The sequence below is a fragment of the Schistocerca americana genome, chromosome 7, assembly GCF_021461395.2.
Source record: "Schistocerca americana isolate TAMUIC-IGC-003095 chromosome 7, iqSchAmer2.1, whole genome shotgun sequence".
Classification (NCBI taxonomy): domain Eukaryota; kingdom Metazoa; phylum Arthropoda; class Insecta; order Orthoptera; family Acrididae; genus Schistocerca; species Schistocerca americana.
The window spans coordinates 469,952,015-469,972,930 of NC_060125.1; positions in this window are offsets into that span (position 1 = coordinate 469,952,015).

Sequence of the window (20,916 nt, forward strand, 5' to 3'; positions counted from 1 at the left end):
TAAGTAGTTCTAAATCTAGGGGACTGATGACCTCAGATGTTGTCCCATAGTGCTTAGAGCTATTTGAACCAATCTTTTCACGTTTTCAATATCTCCATATTTGTTCACTCCAGAATAATTTTATCGAAATGTAGCCTATTCACTCTAATTGTATTCAAAGAGCTGGTGTGAAATATCCTGCGTGAAGTAGAGACAGCAACAATATTAAACAGGAATTTTAGCTATAAAGGTGAGTGTCGGTGTTGAACTTCCAGACACGTGTCAGAGGAGGCGGAGGCATTACGGTAATTCCTGCTCCGACATAAGCTTTCGCTTTTTCGGATTATTGGGTAATGTAAGCCACAGATGGCAAAAACAATTGCATTGCACAAATTGTGGCTATAGAAATGGATATAAAGCGTAACGTTTAATGGCGTGAAAACGGGCTATAATTTCATATGAGACCCCAGAGTTTTTGTAAATGAACCGCAGTCAGGATCAAGTATTTAATTGATATGGCCGGTTTTGGCCGAACTATGCCAGCTTTACTTTTAATAAGAAAAGAAGCGTCGGAGAAATAATAAAATCCTTTGAAATACTGGTCTCCGTTTTATCAATTATTATTGTACGAGTATTATTTTACATTTAATGTCAAAGTGTGTTTTGAAGAAGACTGCCTAGAAATGGGCAAACATTGGCTGAAATCTTTATTAATCATCTAGCCTGATATTTTTTAAGAGTACTCAAGCGATGACGATTAATATGTACGAGGAACGCTATCTTCTTTATTGATTTTGGCATGCTGCGTGCTGTCTCATCGTGTAAAGGTACTTTATGTCAAGGATTACAAATTTCTAAGCAATTTTAGGATACAAGTCAGAGATTTATCCATAAAAAGGGTAACCTCACCAACACGTTCTATGATAGTAAAGTGTCTTTTCTGTATGTCAGTTCCAGTTGCTTTATCAGGAGCTGTTACCAATTAATACTGAGAACATACGTGGTGGATCATGTATTTCATGATTGCAAGAATCTCGATGGCCATCTCGCTTTGTGCTACTTCATTCCGTAATTTGTATGTACTGTATGTTTCCTTTTTATTATAATAATGATTTTTAGGTTAGTACCGTCTATTGAGGAAAGGTGTCGAAGTTGAGTCATTGTAGGAAGATGAAAGATGACAGAGACAAAATTTCTAGTTGAGGTAATGAATGCTAACTGGCTATAAATGTAGAAAAAATGTAAGTTAAGGCGGATGAGTAGGAAAAACAAACCCTTAATGTCCGGATAGAGAATTAGTAGGGCCATGCTTGATACAGTCACGTCGTTTAAATATCTGGACTTAGCGTTGCAAAGCGATATGAAATGGAACAAGCGTGAGAGGACTATGATAGGGAAGGCGAATGGTCGATTTCGTCTTATTTGGAGAATTTTAAAAAAGTGTTTTTAATCTCTAAAGGAGACCGCATATATGACGCTAGTGCTACCTAGTGAATGGAATACGTATCTCGTCGGATTGAGGGAAAACATCGAAGCAATTCAGAGACAGGCTGTTAGATTTGTTACCAGTAGGTTCGAACAACACACAAGTGTTACGGAGATACTTGCGGAACTCAAAATAGGAATCCCTGGACGGAAGGGGATGTTATTGCCGAGGAAAACTGTTGAGAAAATTTAGAGAATCGTCGCGGACTGTAGAACGATTCTACTGCCGCCAACATACATTGCCCTAAGGACCGCGAATATAAGGTTCGAGAAATTAGGACTCATAGGGAGGCATAAAGATAGTGGTCTTCCCATCGCTCTATTTGCGAATGGTAAATGAAAGGAAATGACTAGTAATGGTACAGGGTAGCCGTCGCTACGCACCGTGTGATGTCTTGACGATTATGTATGTAGATGTACAGGTGTTTCGTACCCTACTTCTTGATGCATTCCGTAGTAAATGACATTTTCCAAGTCTATTCACACCACAAGTTTACAAATAAGTTAGTTTCAAGAACAAATGAAAACTTGTTCGTGGCCACTTTATAATAATAAAAAATTCACTGGCGCGATTACAGATCCACAGGAAGCCTCATCGCGAAGAACTTCACGGAGTGTCTTGGCCCTTCCGAAGATGGTGAAGTTCGATACACGAAGTGTTTTGCCTCCCATGCATTTGATGAATGTCGACTTACGATCTGGACTGTCTTCTGGCTTTTCCAGCTGTTCCGTTTCCTCTACAGAGGCTGCTCAATCTGTGAGAAGACGTGCCGTGTCTTCGTATAAAAGATACGAACAGCTGGAAACGGTCCTGTTGGCGTGAGATTCCTACGATGTCGTGAAGTGGGCCGGATGGAAAGTCTCTAGGCAGGTGCAGAGCCAGGTGGACAGCGTGTTTCTGCAGAGACTGGAGTTTCTTCATTTGTTCTTCGGCTTCCCCAGACGGCGGCGATGTACTCAATGACAGGGCGGAGCAGCTCCTTGTACAGTAAATAAAATGTAAATGTCGTGTGACTGGGGCCTCCCGTCGGGTAGACCGTTCGCCGGGTGCAAGTCTTTCGATTTGACGCCACTTCGTCACACGGGTGTGTGTGTTTGTCCGTAAGATAATTTAGGTTAAGTAGTGTGTAAGCTTAGGGACTGATAACCTTAGCAGTTAAGTCCCATAAGATTTCATACACATTTTTTTTACGCCACTTCTGCGACTTACATGTCGATGGAGATGAAGTGATGATGGTTAGGGCAACACAGCACCCAGCGCCTGAGAGGAGAAAAATCTCCGACCCAGCCGGGAATCGATCTCCGCCCGTAGGATTGACATTCCGTCGCTCTGACCACTTTTTTTTACTTTTTATTTCTTTTGTTTAATCTTTTTGAAAGGTGTAGTAGATCAGGGGGCAGAGTGGGCAGGGGTCGTACTTGAAGGCCTGGCCACGGTGTCCCCGTTTTCTGACAGGGTGAGGGAGAGGCAGCGGGAATGAAACACTGTAAATGTATGTAATTCTTTTTTATTATTATCATTATTATTTATTTAATTTTAATGCCCTAGAAGAAATCATATATGAAAACCAAAGGAAAGAAATATAGAGCCGCAGTGACATGCTCGTCACTTCACTGGGAGTAATATCCTATCCCTCGACACAACGTAAACCTGGGACTCTCCACCGATTCGGGGGGGTCATGAAACATACTGCCTAGAACGTTCGCGAAGTGAGTTTTATATATATAATGGCGTCGGATGATTTCGTGTTGTTCTAGTAGGTAATGCCAATAGTCCATCAAGGTGCGCGAGAGCACGTAGTGCGATGCGTATCCTCAACTCAGCTTCCGGGGGCAGACTCCTTGTACTGTGTGACACCAAGACGTGACGGAAGCATATATTTCGGGTTCAGGGGGGACCAGAGCTTGCGTAAACGATTTCAGTCTGAATTTCACTTCCTGCACCTGCTGAGGCCAGGTAAGTGCTGCCGAAATAGCGTGCCATCTGCCTCCGACAGACAAAGCTACCGCCGACGTCAACAGGCGGCAGATCTTCTAGAATGGTAAACGTGTGACGATCAGGAGCCGTGCCTTCGCGCCGTTGAAGTTGAGCGCCACTTGACGACCTCCCCGGTGAGTGGCGAGCTGCAGCCGACAGCAAGGGTGTCGCCGTCTACTCTCCCTCTGTACAGTGCCGTAGAGGCAGCTGGACGCTCACAATCTCGGCCGTGTCCGTTGTATAAAGTATGTACAATGCACGACCTCATACTGCAGCACGGAAACATGCCTTCTTGCTGTCACAGGTTGTCAGCCGTTTGCACTAGCCCGCCACATCACCTGATTTGTCGCCAATATAATACACTCCTGGAAATGGTAAAAAGAACACATTGACACCGGTGTGTCAGACCCACCATACTTGCTCCGGACACTGCGAGAGGGCTGTACAAGCAATGATCACACGCACGGCACAGCGGACACACCAGGAACCGTGGTGTTGGCCGTCGAATGGCGCTAACTGCGCAGCATTTGTGCACCGCCGCCGTCAGTGTCAGCCAGTTTGCCGTGGCATACGGAGCTCCATCGCAGTCTTTAACACTGGTAGCATGCCGCGACAGCGTGGACGTGAACCGTATGTGCAGTTGACGGACTTTGAGCGAGGGCGTATAGTGGGCATGCGGGAGGCCGGGTGGACGTACCGCCGAATTGCTCAACACGTGGGGCGTGAGGTCTCCACAGTACATCGATGTTGTCGCCAGTGGTCGGCGGAAGGTGCACGTGCCCGTCGACCTGGGACCGGATCGCAGCGACGCACGGATGCACGCCAAGACCGTAGGATCCTACGCAGTGCCGTAGGGGACCGCACCGCCACTTCCCAGCAAATTAGGGACACTGTTGCTCCTGGGGTATCGGCGAGGACCATTCGCAACCGTCTCCATGAAGCTGGGCTACGGTCCCGCACACCGTTAGGCCGTCTTCCGCTCACGCCCCAACATCGTGCAGCCCGCCTCCAGTGGTGTCGCGACAGGCGTGAATGGAGAGACGAATGGAGACGTGTCGTCTTCAGCGATGAGAGTCGCTTCTGCCTTGGTGCCAATGATGGTCGTATGCGTGTTTGGCGCCGTGCAGGTGAGCGCCACAATCAGGACTGCATACGACCGAGGCACACAGGGCCAACACCCGGCATCACGGTGTGGGGAGCGATCTCCTACACTGGCCGTACACCACTGGTGATCGTCGAGGGGACACTGAAAAGTGCACGGTACATCCAAACCGTCATCGAACCCATCGTTCTACCATTCCTAGACCGGCAAGGGAACTTGCTGTTCCAAGAGGACAATGCACGTCCGCATGTATCCCGTGCCACCCAACGTGCTCTAGAAGGTGTAAGTCAACTACCCTGGCCAGCAAGATCTCCGGATCTGTCCCCCATTGAGCATGTTTGGGACTGGATGAAGCGTCGTCTCACGCGGTCTGCACGTCCAGCACGAGCGCTGGTCCAACTGAGCCGCCAGGTGGAAATGGCATGGCAAGCCGTTCCACAGGACTACATCCAGCATCTCTACGATCGTCTCCATGGGAGAGTAGCAGCCTGCATTGCTGCGAAAGGTGGATATACACTGTACTAGTGCCGACATTGTGCATGCTCTGTTGCCTGTGTCTATGTGCCTGTCGTTCTGTCAGTGTGATCATGTGATGTATCTGACCCCAGGAATGTGTCAATAAAGTTTCCCCTTCCTGGGACAATGAATTCACGGTGTTCTTATTTCAATTTCCAGGAGTGTATTTGTGGGAATGGTGAAACGACAGTTGCAGCGCTGTACCTCAGGTGAATATGGAACCTTGTGATTGCCGCATGTATGGCTGTAACACAAGTCGTCATTCGCGCCGAGTCGATGCCATCACACATGGAACAAGTTATCAGAACCCTTGGTTGACCCCGTGCTACTAGGCAACAGGACACATGGTGAACCGAGGTGACCGAAATGCTAATCATATATGCATAACATACTAATGTACGTATCCTGTGAATAAGAACGTACTATCTCTGGTCGTTCAATGTGCTCTGTTTCTTTCTGAACTTGAGTGTTCAAAAATGGTTCAAATGGCTCTGAGCACTATGGGACTTAACATCTGAGGTCATCAGTCCCCTAGATTTAGAACTACTTAAACCTAACTAACCTACGGACATCACACACATCCATCCCCGAGGCAGGACTCGAACCTGCGACCGTAGCGGTAGCGCGGTTCCAGACTGAAGCGCCTAGAACCGCTCGGCCACTCTGGCCGGCGAACTTCAGTGTACTTTCGCTGAGGTCTGCCTCTTCCAACTCTCCGATCCAGTCTGTTCCTGCATGCCGCTCGGCGTAGCCGTGTGGTCTGGGACGCCTTGTCACGATCCGCGCGGCTGTCCCCCTCGGAGGTTCGAGTCCTCCCCCGGGCATGGGTGTGTGTGTTGTCCTTAGCGTTAAGTTAGTTTGAGATAGATTAAATAGTGTGTAAGTTTAGGGACCGATGACCTCAGAAGTTTGGTCCCATAACACCTTAGCACAAATTTCCAAATTCCTTCCATGCTTGTCTCGCTTATGTTCGTTCGTACATCGTCTCTGCGTGTCCAAATCATCCATTTCTCAAAATATTTCTTAGTATTCGACATTACACCCTTTTTTACTCCACAACGCTCCCTAAAATTAACTTAATAAACTTTACTTGCAATTTTAAGTCGTCGTTAAACTGTAGGTATGCTGAACAGAACTCGATATCATTCTTAATAACGATATTATTTATTGATAAAACTAAATTGTATGGTATTGGTAAAATTAAATCGTGACAGCGGCTGACAAACACTAATGTGAAAATCATCTCCATGGAAAGTGTTAGTAAGTGAGAATTATATGTTGTTTTCAACTTCAAGCACAGTTCCAGGTTCTCATTAATAACAAGATATCTCAATTTACTGTTGATAAGGTTCATGCTTGAAAAGGGCTGCTCACATGAATACGTACATTTAAATAAGAAAAAAACAGGAACAGCTACTTTTATCTTCATCTTCTTCTTCTTTCGCCTGATTGCAGCTTTTTTCCACACTTCACGAGATACATTTCCACACTCTTCAACGGAATACATGTTTCTTCCAGTGCTTCATTTTGCATAAACTTCAGCACGTTACACATTTTCTCTCACCTCCGACTTCCGTACACTATCCACCTCCAATTTCGGAGATACTGTGACGAACCACAAAATCGGTGTGAGCCTCAGTGAGAACACATAGATCGAGGAGCGAGAGAAACAGGCTGTTTCACCTGCAAGCCTGTGTAACGCTACTTTCGGAGCTCGATGTGTATATGGGTCCTGCTACGCCTTTCCTCAGGTGCTACGGACTTGTACACTACTAGCCATTAAATTGCTACACCAAGAAGAAATGCAGATGATAAACGGTTATTCATTGGACAAATAAATTATACTAGAACGCAATTTGGATGTATAGATCCTGAGAAATCAGTACCCAGAACAACCACCTCTGGCCGTAATAACGGCCGTCATACACCTGCGCATTGAGTCAAACAGAGCTTGGATGACGTGTACAGATACATCTGCCCATACAGCTTCAACACGATACCACAGTTCATCAAGAATAGTGACTGGCGTATTGTGACGAGCCAGTTGCTCGGCCACCATTGACCAGACGTTTTCAATTGGTGACAGATCTGGAGAATGTGCTGGCCAGGGCAGCAGTAGAAAATTTTCTGTATCCAGAAAGGCCCGTACAGGACCTGCAACATGCGGTCGTGCATAATCCTGCTGAAATGTAGGGTTTCGCAGGGATCGAATGAAGGGTAGAGCCACGGGTCGTAACACATCTGAAATGCAACGTCCACTGTTCAAAGTGCCATCAATGCGAACAAGAGGTGACCGAGACGTGTAACCAATGACACCCCATACCATCACTCTGGGTGATAGCCAGTATGGCGATGACGAATACACGCTTCCAATGTGCGTTCACCGTGATGTCGCCAAACACGGATGCGACCATCATGATGCTGTAAACAGAATCTGGTTTCATCCGAAAAATGACATTTTGCCATTCGTGCACCCAAGTTCGTCGTTGAGTACACCATCGCAGGCACTCCTGTCTGTGATGCAGCGTCAAGGGTAACCGCAGCCATGGTCTCCGAGCTGATAGTCCATGCTGCTGCAAACGTCGTCGGACCGTTCGTGCAGATGGTTGTTGTCTTGCAAACGTCCCCATCTGTTGACTCAGGGATCGAGACGTGGCTGCACGATCCGTTACAGCCATGCGGATAAGATGCCTGTCATCTCGACTGCTAGTGATACGAGGCCGTTGGGATCCAGCACGGCGTTCCGTATTACCCTCCTGAACCCACCGATTCCATATTCTGCTAACGGTCATTGGATCTCGACCAACGCGAGCAGCAATGTCGCGATACAATAAACCGCAGTCGCGATAGGCTAAAATCCGACCTTTATCAAAGTCGGAAACGTGATGGTACGCATTTCTCCTCCTTACACGAGGCATCACAACAACGTTTCACCAGGCAACGCCGGTCAACTGCTGTTTGTGTATGAGAAATCGGTTGGAAACTTTCCTCATGTCAGCACGTTGTAGGTGTCGTCACCGGCGCCAACCTTGTGTGAGTGCTCTGAAAAGCTAATTATTTGTATATCACAGCATCTTCTTCCTGTCGGTTAAATTTCGCGTCTGTAGCACGTTTTGTAGCAATTTTAATGGCGAGTAGTGTATATGCAAGCCGCTTGGGTTTTCCTACAGTACTATGGACATCTTCATGCGTCCCTTGCTGCCGACCTCTCACTGCTGCATACGAGGTACTTCAGAACGTGTATGCCTCATTGTGTGCTATCATTTGCAAAAATCTTCATTTAGACGTATTGAATCGTTTACGAGGTATGACTGTTGTTATGACCACATGTTTTTCGAAGCACTTGATGTGAATATAAACCCAATAACTCGAGAACCAAATGAGATATTACTCTGCTCTCAGTTTTAAACAAAATTTCGATGTCTTATCTAAATTTCATTCATTGCAATATAAGAGCTAAAGTTAACCATACGCAAAGTTTATGCACTGTGTTTCTTCCTCTGAAAAATCTATAAAAGTTCGTGCAGTGTTTTACTCCATTTGGTGCAGTGCAGTAAGGACAACGAAAAGAAATTTATGTCTTTATCGAGTGAAGATATCATACTATAAGATGTGCAAGAATCAAATTTTTTCAGTAAATACTTTTCGAAGTATCGGAGATAAGTATCCCATATCGGCCGGAACGTCGTCTGTCAGCACGGGAAGGAGCATTTGCCGATCAGTAGAGGTCACGGAATGCGGACAGCACGTCTGCAGCAGTGAAAGCGTTAAAGCAGACTCGCTCAGGAAATTAGATTAGATTAAATTAGATTTACTTTCATTCCAATTGATCCATAGTGAGGAGGTCCTCCAGGATATAGAACATGTCAGAAAAACAATACATGACAAATATTTACAACTAAAACAAATAAGCTAATGTACCATTCCACAGCTTCCAAGTGGAATGATCGTCATTTTTTACCAAACACTATATGAAAGAATCAATTTACAAATACTAATGCAGTGAATTTAAGATAAGTTTTTTATTTATAAGGTAATAAACGTGTAATACAACTACTGTAATACTTATTCACAATGAGCACATTACTGCACTGAAATTGTGCAGAAGTTATATTGTACTTATATATACATACACACAGAAATCAGTTGGTTCTACTGAGGAATTCATCAATGTAGTAGGAGTTGGCCACCAATAAATCCTTTAGACTTCTCTTAAACTGAATTTCATTGGTTGTTAAGCTTTTTATGGCTGCTGGCAAATTGTTGAAAATGTGTGTTCCTGAATAATGCTCACCTATTTGTGCAAGACTAAGTGAATTTAAAACCTTGTGAAGATTATTGTTATTTCTAGTATTGATTCCATGAATTGAGTTGTTGGTTTGAAAAAGTGATATACAGGGTGTTAGAAAAAGGTACGGCCAAACTTTCAGGAAACATTCCTCACACACAAAGAAAGAAAATATGTTATGTGGACATGTGTCCGGAAACGCTTACTTTCCATGTTAGAGCTCATTTTATTACTTCTCTTCAAATCACATTACTCATGGAATGGAAACACACAGCAACAGAACGTACCAGCGTGACTTCAAACACTTTGTTACAGGAAATGTTCAAAATGTCCTCCGTTAGCGAGGATACATGCATCCACCCTTCGTCGCATGGAATCCCTGATGCGCTGATGCAGCCCTGGAGAATGGCATATTGTATCACAGTCGTCCACAATACGAGCACGAAGAGTCTCTACATTTGGTGCCGGGGTTGCGTAGACAAGAGCTTTCAAATGCCCCCATAAATGAAAGTCAAGAGGGTTGAGGTCAGGAGAGCGTGGAGGCCATGGAATTGGTCCGTCTCTACCAATCCATCGGTCACCGAATCTGTTGTTGAGAAGCGTACGAACACTTCGACTGAAGAGTGCAGGAGCTCCATCGTGCATGAACCACATGTTGTGTCGTACTTGTAAAGGCACATGTACTAGCAGCACAGGTAAAGTATCCCGTATGAAATCATAACGTGCTCCATTGAGCGTAGGTGGAAGAACAAAATAAATTGAGCTCTAACATGGAAATTAAGCGTTTCCGGACACATGTCCACATAACATCTTTTCTTTATTTGTGTTTGAGGAATTTTTCCTGAAAGTTTGGCCGTACCTTTTTGTAACACCCTGTATATAAAGCCAGCTTCCGCGCTGGACCGTGGAATTGTAGTCACACTGAACTTGCGCGCCCGTATTTTGTGGAACAGCCACCCTGAAGGGTACCTACGAGCCGCAGTATGCCGATCATTTGTCCCACACTAACTGCCGACTCTCCTTTACTGTTCTGCAGGCACTAAAAGCTCACGCCATACCTTCGCGCCACCCGTGACCTACGATCCATCAAACACGGATTAGGGTAGGATTTGATACATCGCAGCTGTTTCGATATCTGTGCGCTTGCAAGACTCGGACTTAAGTTGGCGAGCCGCCGGGCACACAGGTGTCGGCGGGCGAGGCCACTCGCGCGTCGCCGGACTCATGACGGCAATATCGACGGCGCCGGAGGGGGCGCAGGCGCGCGCCAGGTGAGCCCGGCCGTCCCAGACCGCCTGGTGCCGCGCCGCGCCGCGCCGCGCGTGCGCAGCAGCGGCGGCCGCTGGCGGCGTCTGGCCGCCCAGCCGCGTCCGCCAGTGGCGGGTATGCGCGCTGCCACCGCGGACGCAGCGGGCCGCTGACGCCTGCCTCCACGGCCAGCAGCATGGTGCTCGAGGTGCTCGCGTCCGTGTCGCACTTTGCAGGTAAAGCGCCCGCCGGAGAGCACGGGGGGCCCCTAGCTGTCACATCATCTGCTCAAAGTGTCATGCCTTCTCGTGAAACACCACTTTGCTTGGATGTCACCAGGATATTCACCTTTCTCGGCACATGCAGAGCGTCACGTCATCTCCTGTTCAGAAAAGGCTTTCTTTAAAAATTAAAAATGTTTTGTGTACCAAGCATTTATTTTACCTCTGTGCAATGTTCAGGTGGCGAATAATTAGTTATATTCTTGGAACTAGCGCAACGGATCGGCGCCTTTTCACAGCGCACGGAAAAGTGAAATGGAGGTTATTTTTCGTCTTTTGAAGTAAAGTAGAACCAAAAAAACGCTTTGAACCGCTACTCTTTGCATTTGCTCCTCGAAATTGATGACAACTTAAACTATTACTTCGTATAAAGATGTATAATACCAAGAACGCAACTACGTAATCATCCACTTGATTGTCGGCCGGCCGGTGTGGCCGAGCGCTTCTAGGCGCTTCAGTTTGGAACCGCGCTACCGCTACGGTCGCAGGTTCGAATCCTGCCTCGGGCATGGATGTGTGTGATGTCCTTACGTTAGTTCGGTTTAAGTAGTTCTAACTTCTAGGGCACTGATGACCTCAGATGTTAAGTCCCATAGTGCTCAGAGCCATTTGAACCATTTTTGAGATTGTCCGGACCATTGAAACACATAGTGGTACAACAAACAACTGACTGACAGGAAATTGCTTTATTTGTACTTAACAATCAGCCACAGTACTTTTGAGGTCTTTCTTTATGAAAAAAATGGTTGTTAAAAGCATTAATTTTCACCTCCGCTCACGTTCACTCAACATCCTTAAGTAACATATACCTTGGGCCATGCGGAGTGCTCAAGGAGACATGAAAACAGTTTCAGTAGAATATTGTTTTATGTCAACCTTCCCAGCAGATTACTGTCAAGTACAAATGTCGCTGAAATGTAGTGAGGAAGCGCCAAGCGAAGTGGAGAAGTATTGTGTTCACTTGCTTGTCCACTGGTACCATGTGCAGTACCCGGTACAGCGACCTGGAAACCTGGTCGGGATGGGAGCCCCGTCCTTTTTCCGCTTGAAAAGCAGTGACGTGAAGTATTAGAGCGTACACCCCAGTGTCCTAAGTGGAACGATGTTGCACGTTATGTGTCAACACGTCAACGCCCAATAACTAAGTAATGACCTGCACTTCTGTCTGACAACACTTCTCACGCACTATCACTGTTACAACAGCGTGTGATGTATAATACTCCATGTTCCGTGTACTTAAATGGCAGGAAGCTTTATTTCTTTCTTTTAATTGCGTCATCTCTTGGGGAAATAATAACTCTTGACTCTGCAACCTTTCGAAATCACATCACATAAACATTTGTTTCCCTTTTTTGCGATGTATCGTTGCTAGCGTTGACGTTCAGTTCTGTACGAAAAACTCCGTACTTTCTCAAACTTGTTTTTGCCTTGTCTTGGTCATAATATCGCAGTAATTTCTGTTCAATTACACATTTATCTACATATTCAATATAATACTATCTTTGGGCGCTTTGCTTCCTCTTTTGTTGGGTTCTTACTTGAATAAAATTCCGCTCAGCGCCGTGCCTCCCGATGCCGTAAACTGGCAAAGTCGACATACACAACTTTAGCACTTAAGTTGTATGTTCCTTCAACGCTGTTACTCCTTTCTTCTTCTCATCGTCAGTAATTTTAAAAACTAAATCAAGTAGAAAGTACAAAGCATAAGCACAAAGAAGGGCAGCTGCTCGTTTTGTATTATCGCGAAATAGGGGAGATAATGTCACAGTCATGATTCGTGAATTGGGGTGGTAATCATTAAAACAAAGGCGTTATTCGTTGCTACGGGATCTTCTCTAGAAATTTCAGTCATCAGTTTTCTCCTCCGATTGCGAAAACATTCCGTTGCGCACCCACCGACATAGTGAGAAATGATCATCACGATAAAATAAGAAAAATCCGGGCTCGCACAGAAAGATTTAAGTGCTCGTTTTTCCCGCATGCCGTTCGCGAGTGCAACGGTAGAGAAACAGCTTGAACGTGGTTCATTGAATCCTCTGCCAGACACTATATTGTGAATAGCAGAGTAATCATGCAGATGTAGATGTAGATGTAGAAGTTGTTGCGGGTACCGCGTTCACTTATCGCGTTTGGACTGCAACTTTGAGCTAGAACCTATCTGTACTTAGTTAAGTCACCTACATCTACTAAATTTACACTGCGTAAGGCATATTAAGGTGCGTTGCGCAGGAATAGTGCGTAGGAAGATTCTTTGTTTGTAAACCTCCGTATTAGCTCTAATATTACGAATTTTTCAAGTGTGGTCAGTTGTGAGACGCAAGTACGAAGATTTCATATTGTATACGGCTCTTCTCGGGACGTACTAAAATTTAACGGGATTTCTATAGTAAACCTCTTCGTGAGGCACACGACTATCTTGTAACATCTGAAACGCAAGTACGTTAAGCATCTCCTTAACGCCTTCGTGCCGATTAAACGATCCCGTGTCTAATCGCATCGCACTTCGTTGAATTGCGCGCTCTTTCTCTCTCTCTCCTATCAATTCGACCTGGTAGCGATTCGAAACTAATGAGCAATACTCAAGAATCGGTCGAAAAAGAGTCTTAAAAGCCACTTTCTTTGTGGATGAATTATATTGCATAAAACTCTTCTTATGAACAGTAGCCTATCGTCTGCTTTCTCTACAGTTTGTTTTATGCAGTCATTCCACTTATACGGTAGGTTCTGCCTTCAATGATTTGCCACTAAGAGTGTAATCACACAATGGTAGATTTCCTCGACATTTGTGCGCAATACCTTACATTTATTTACGTTGTGTCAACTGTCAGTCCCTACAGCAATCATCATTTCCTTGCTGGTCCTGCTGCAGTTCACTATAATCCTCTTTATAGACAAAAGTATCATGTGCGAACTTTCTCTCGGAGCTTCCGACGTTATTTTCTAAATCGCGTATGTACAATGTAGACAGTAACAGTCCTATCTCACTTCCTTTGGGTATTCCCGAAAATAATCTTTATATGTGTCTCTCTTGTTCCGCTAAGAACGACGTGTTGAGTTGTCTCTTAAGGAAGCCCTGTATACAATCACAATCTAGTTACGGCCCCGTTTATGGTTCGCCTTGTCAAGTAATTGGTGGCTCATTTCGGCAGTATGCTGTAACCGCATTCGTAATCATTATTCTATCACGAGGCTTGCATAAAACCACATGCTACTGGAATACGTACCAAAGTACTCCGCAAGGTAACCGACGGTACAAATTAATGTAGTTCTCAACAGCAAATGTAGTGGTGTTTTACATATACTTTAACAGCCGTGACAGCACAATAAAGAACATGCATGATATTTAACATGTCTTGTAATTTATTTTTATGTGGGATATTATAATTACGCCACATGATATATGAAGGGCTAATTTCAATAGTGGTACAAATCCATTTTTGTTCATTGTGAGATGCAGAGTCCTAAAGTTAAATGACCGCTGAAAGATCTGCAGTTGAGATACCTGTAATATCCAAGCATAAGGCTTCTTGCTAGAGATGAACCTTTCTTTCTGTTGGTTTGGATCATTAATTGTAGAACCATTTTAGGCAGAAAAGTGGAGGTAATGGACTTGTACCCGGAGCGGTTCTAGGCGCTTCATTCTGGAACCGCGCGACCGCTACGGTCGCAGGTTCGAATCCTGCCCCGGGCATGGATGTGTGTGGTGTCCTTAGGTTAGTTAGGTTTAAGTAGATCTAAGTTCTAGGGGACTGATGACCACAGAAGTTAAGTCCCATAGTGCTCAGAGCCATTTGATTTTTTTGAACTTGTACCACTATTGAAATAAGCCCTCCATATCAGCCTGGTGCAAGTGCTTCAGTTGGAGATCATTTCAGCGACGAATTTTATGTAATGTGTGACAGCAGCCCGGCCGGTTAGCCTGCGGTCTAACGCACTGCTTTCCGGGCGGGAAGGCGTGCCGTTCCCCGGCATGAATCCGCCCGGCGGATTAATGTCGAGATCCGGTCTGCGGGCCAGTCTGTGGATGGCAAACACTTTCTCCACGTACGCGTACACCATCATTACTCTACCACGCAAACATTGGGGTTACACACGTGTGGTGTGATATGTTCCCGGGAGGGGGTTCCATTGGAGGTCAAGCCGCACAATAACCCTGGGTTCGGTGTGGGGGTAGGCCGGAGTGGCCGAGCGGCTCTAGGCGCTTCAATCTGGAACCGCGCGACCGCTACCGTAGCAGGTTCGAATCCTGCCTCGGGCATGGATGTGTGTGATGTCCTTAGGTTAGTTAGGTTTAAGTAGTTCTAAGTTCTAGGGGACTGATGACCTCAGAAGTTAAGTCCCATAGTGCTCAGAGCCATTTGAACCAATTTGAATCGGTACGGGGCGGCGGAGGGGTGAGTGGACTGCTGTAGCCTGTTGTGGGGTTGTGTACCACTGAGGGCTACGGCGGGGACGAAACCTCTCCGTCGGTTCTAGGTCCCCAGTTCCATACAGTTACAATACAAGGTGTGACAGCACGATCCCGACAAACGTGGAAAATTGTGAAGGATATGCTGAGGAATAAATTGAGGGTGCAGTGCTGTGAGTCAAAGCTCCAGCCGCCACCGCTAGTCTTCTACTTTAGCAAATGCGAGTTAATACGGTGTTGCTGTGACGGCAGCGGACGCATTCGACTCCATTTTGCCTCCTGAATGCCGCTACGCCCACTGCGAGAAGTTAGAGTACCAGTTCACGTTTGCTGCTGAACGGTTGGCCGAGATGCAGGCGTTGGCTGCTATACGCCACTGACGTTCTACTTGTATAGCGCCGCTCCTTGACATTTCTCGGCAGGCACTCCCGTCCTCATTTTGTTCCACGATACGCCCTCTACAACCACTTTGGAAGAATAGCTTTGTGACACAATGGTCCTCTCGCTATACTAAATTTTTCTCAAACTGCAGATTGAATAACTATTCTTACAAACGGCAGCTAACGCTGAACAAATTTTACTACGCATTTTTTCGTCGCACTTAAGTAAAACCCAGTCCAGTCGCATACGATTCAACGGTGATTTATATACGTTTATATATTTCTTTTCTTCCGAACTTCTTTCAGCGAAATAAAAATAAATTAACAATAACTATTGCTAAAAATCAGATCGGCATCTGCGCGCCATAGTATAGTCTTTAACTCTTTCGCTTCTGAGAGCGCCATACAAGTGTGCACGCCGGTGTGCGGCCGGGAAGCTCCACCGCCAGCCATGATGGGCACGTTACGATTCTGAGGACTATAGAGCCTGGTGCGCTAAGTCTTTGTCATCTCAGGCCCTTCTGTATTTATTCCCACCAATAACGGATACTTTGAATGTTGTTTATTTGTGAAGTTCCTAAAAATTAGGTGAAATTACAAAGAAGCACATTTCAGGAAGCTGTGTGTGTGTGTGTGTGTGTGTGTGTGTGTGTGTGTGTGTGTGTGTGTGTGTGTGCGCGCGCGCTTTATCAAGGCACAACACACAGTCCCACAACACATTGTTTACAGCAGTAATGCGATTGTGTTCAAATGTGTGTGAAATCTTATGGACTTAACTGCTGAGGTCATCAGTCACTAAGCTTACACACTACTTAACCTAAATTATCCTAAGGACAAACACACAGACCCATGCCCGAGGGAGGACTCCAGCCTCCGCTGGGACCAGCCAGTAATGGGATTCCTTTCATTTATGCTGCATATGATCAATCTCCTTACGGGTTCGTGTTGTTTTGCTGACGATTCGACAGCGCTTGGAAAATGCCTTTCTCAAAGCCGAAATGTATTTTCCTCCTCTGATAGACGACGTCTTGGTGCTTCTGCCTCCCGGAGTGGCCGAGCGGTTCTAGGCTCTTCAGTCTGGAACCGCGCGACCGCTACCGTCGCAGGTTCGAATCCTGCCTCGGCCATGGATGTGCGTGATGTCCTTAGTTTAGTTAGGTTTAAGTAGTTCTATGTTCTATGGGACTGATGACTTCAGATGTTAAGTCCCATAGTGCTCAGAGCCATGTGAACCATTTCATGCTTTTCTTTTTTCCTTGGTAGTATGTCTCTAGAATCTGTTACGAATGAGGCTGAGATGAAATACGATGACCAAAGTATTCTTTCCAACATGAACCTTGTAAACGACGTGGGAATTTACCACGCACATGTCCAACCCCTGAAACAAGTTTTTTATGACATTTGAGTGTTTTGCGATCAGAGCCTGTTGAGCTAAGTAGCATGTCGTACTTGTCCCAGCGTGCATAGACTCCTTGTAATTTCTACACTCGTTTTCATTCAAATTTGTCGGTATTAATTTGGCGTCCATTTTCAGAGCTAATTTCACTGCAGCTGTGTGGTATGTCGTCAACATAGCCGACATACGTCTCTGACATGCCACTTACAAGCCTTCATATTGTCTGTTGACCTTGGGTTGGGTTGTTTGGGGAAGGAGACAGACAGCGAGGTCATCAGTCTCATCTGAATAGGGAAGGACGGGGAAGGAAGTCGACCGTGCCCTCTGAAAGGAACCATCCCGGCATTTGCCTGGAACGATTTAGGGAAATCACGGAAAACCTAAATCAGGATGGCCGGACGCGGGATTGAACCATCGTCCTCCCGAATGCGAGTCCAGTGTCTAACCACTGCGCCACCTCGCTCGGTTCTGTTGACCTTAATTCCAACTCTCCTATTTGCAGTTTAGCTTTCAGTTTTTGTGTATCTTTCCTGCCCGTATAAGCAATACCTACCGCATTTTCTCTTCTTTCATGCAAGATACGGAACTGTGTACCTGCTGTCCACATATGCCCAGTTTGTTACAGCGTGCATTTCCTACGAAAACCTCGAAACTTATATATCAGACGCTATCACTACTGGCACGCTCATCCCCTGTCGCATTTACACATCGCTAGTATTGCGGCACGAAAACTGTGCACTGATATATACGTGTCTAGCAAGTAAAGGATTAATATCTTTGGCATGCACGGCAGGCTAACCGTTACCAGTTTACGATACACAGCAAACGAACTTCTATCGGCCGCGATGCTCGCCCACTCCACGTCCTTCCTTTTTCCTGATCGTATCCCGTGACGTCACTGGGTCGGCGTATTAATTTAATCTGTATTTGGCAATGTTAGTAATAGAGGGTGGCAAATGCTCTTCCTGTCTCCAACTCTTCCCTCCTTCCCCCACCACTTCCGCGACCCTTAGGGACGAAATTGTGTCTGTCTTCGTCTAACATTATCCCACGTGGAAACTGTAAGAATTTTTTCGAAATGTATGCGAAGAATAACGTAACTGATGCGGGAGGTGGGAACCAGACCGATAATCAGCTAGTCGGATGTGGGAAACCACCTAAAAATCCACATCTAGTCTGGCCATTCATATTCATGGAAAGTGATGTGAGATCTATATTTTCATTCGACGTGTCATAATTTATATTTGTGCACTGGAAATTTTTCAAACAGAAGTTTTCAATAGTCGATTTGCTATACCACAGAGGTTATGACTACAACCACTGTGATATTTGGTAGTAATCCGTGAGAAATAAGTGCGGAAGTGAGGGAGTGGGGTCTTGGTCACATTTCTGAGCTATCTGAAAATTGCTAACAGAGTACAGAGATAAAGAAGCAGAGGTCGTTGAATTTGGGAAATAATATTTTGTAAAGACTGATTTGAGAAGTGCATTCCTTGCCCGAGCGTAATTTATGATGTGTTTGACAACAGAGAAGTTTTAGTGGTATTTTCCTTTATTGACTATGACTTGTTAGTTCGATTGTTCAGACGTAATTAAACAAAGTTATCTGCTCATGTAGCTTGCACTCGGAATTTTAGATGCATCATTCCTTTACAAGTTCAGTAACTAATCTCACGATAGTAATGTATTTTTGTACAAGTGATTTTTGTAAACTTGATTGCACTTGTTAAAGAATCAGAGTATCAGTATAGTTTTGAATGCTACTCTCTTTCAGTCATTTAATAAGTCAAATTTCAACCACCATCTCCTAACGAAAATTTGCTTTTTTAAATACGTCTTACCCCATTACACTGAGAGAAATACAGTTACGCAAAAGTAAAACTAAAGCACAATGTACTAGTGTAACGTATATATATATATATATATCATTTGATTCATTTCAATGTTGTAAACTAAAACAGAATTGAAACTCGTTTCCTGTTCTTAAAATTTTTTAGTATGTCTGTATGGTAATCCTTAACAGTGCAAGTGGTGTAATTCGAAAGCGCTATGTGACAAAATGAGTTGCCAAAGCCATCTGAAACTGTATAATCGAACCGGCCGTTGTGGCCAAGTGGTTCTAGGCGCTTCAGTCTACGGTCGCAGGTTCGAATCCTGCCTCGGGCATGGATGTGTGTGATGTCCTTAGGTTAGTTAGGTTTAAGTAGTTCTACGTTCTAGGGGACTGATGACCTGAGATGCTAAGTCCCATAGCGCTCAGAGCCATTTGAACCATTTGTATATTCGTATTTGAATTAACTTTTACCAAAATCATTAGAAAACCTTAAACGGTATATTGAATAATCTGCCATGTGAAATTCTATATCGCGCAATGCAATGAACAGTGGTTCAATGAGTGACGTCATAGTGATTGGCTTGTCGTTCCAACACACAAAAAAAAAAAAAAACACAGTAAAAATGGTACATAAAATTGCAAATGAAATTTTGAATTAATATCCGAAAAACTTTTCAAAAAATATACTGTTAATTTACAGATGCAACTAAATGAAATTCCAAACATTAAATGATGCACACACAAATGTGAGACTGGACTGTAAGAACAACACCGTCTCCATAAGAAATTAGATCTGAACTAATCTTATAGTAATTATGAAATGCAGATCTTAGCTGGGAATGATGATACTATGTTCTGGCGCGTGTTGGACTGGCCCAAACAAATATTTGTGGCTTACCTGTGGCAATGATAACTCGGTATTTCTCGAAAGTGATGAACGATGAAATACAGTGCAGCATCAAACCAGCTAAAGAAAAGGAAGCCTTGCCCATTGCAGTGTGAGACATGCAACTATTCTAAGCACATCAAGCCTTAGTTTTACTTTTGTGCTACTGTGTTCCGCCCAGTGCAATGCGTCGACGCACATTTGCAAAACCAAATTTGCGTGAGGGGAGGCTGGTAGAAATTAGAATTATTAAATGACTGAAAAAGACTAACATTCAAAAATTATATTGAAACTCTGATTATTTAAGAATTGCCATAAACTTTGCAAAAATATAGGAGATACTCAAATGAAACCCGGTCACTAGTATAAAGTAACAGTATCGATTTTATTAATTCAAAACTGTAGTTGCCCGCATCTCGTGGTCGTGCGGTAGCGTTCTCGCTTCCCACGCCCGGGTTCCCGGGTTCGATTCCCGGCGGGGTCAGGGATTTTCTCTGCCTCGTGATGGCTGGGTGTTGTGTGCTGTCCTTAGGTTAGTTAGGTTTAAGTAGTTCTAAGTTCTAGGGGACTGATGACCATAGATGTTAAGTCCCATAGTGCTCAGAGCCATTTGAACCATTTTTTGAAAACTGTAGTTATACACAGTACACATACTCAAAAATAGTCGCCAAAACTGTTGGCACATTTATCCCATTGCAACACTAGTCGGTCGATTCCATCCTTGATGAAGCTAGTAGGCTGCTGTCGGATCCAGGCCTGGACACAATCACACACTTCGTCGTCTGTTGCGAATCGATGTCCGCGAATAGCTAATATCCAGTAACCGATGGATCTCGTCCATAGTGATTCTGCGGTTGTCCATGACTAAAGCATTCACTTCCGCAACCATTTCCGGTGTGATGACATGAGGAGCCTGTCCAGGACGAGCATCGTCTTCCAGTGACTCGCGCCCCTCAAGGAATCGTTTGCGCCATTCCACGACACTTGACCGACGCAGACTGTACTCACCGTGCACAGCCTTCATCCGTCGATACATTTCACGGCCTCCAACTCCCTCAGCCACCAAAAATCGAATCACTTCTCGTTGTTCCTGTTTACTCGCCTGCATGTTCGATAGGGGACGATAACTTGTGTG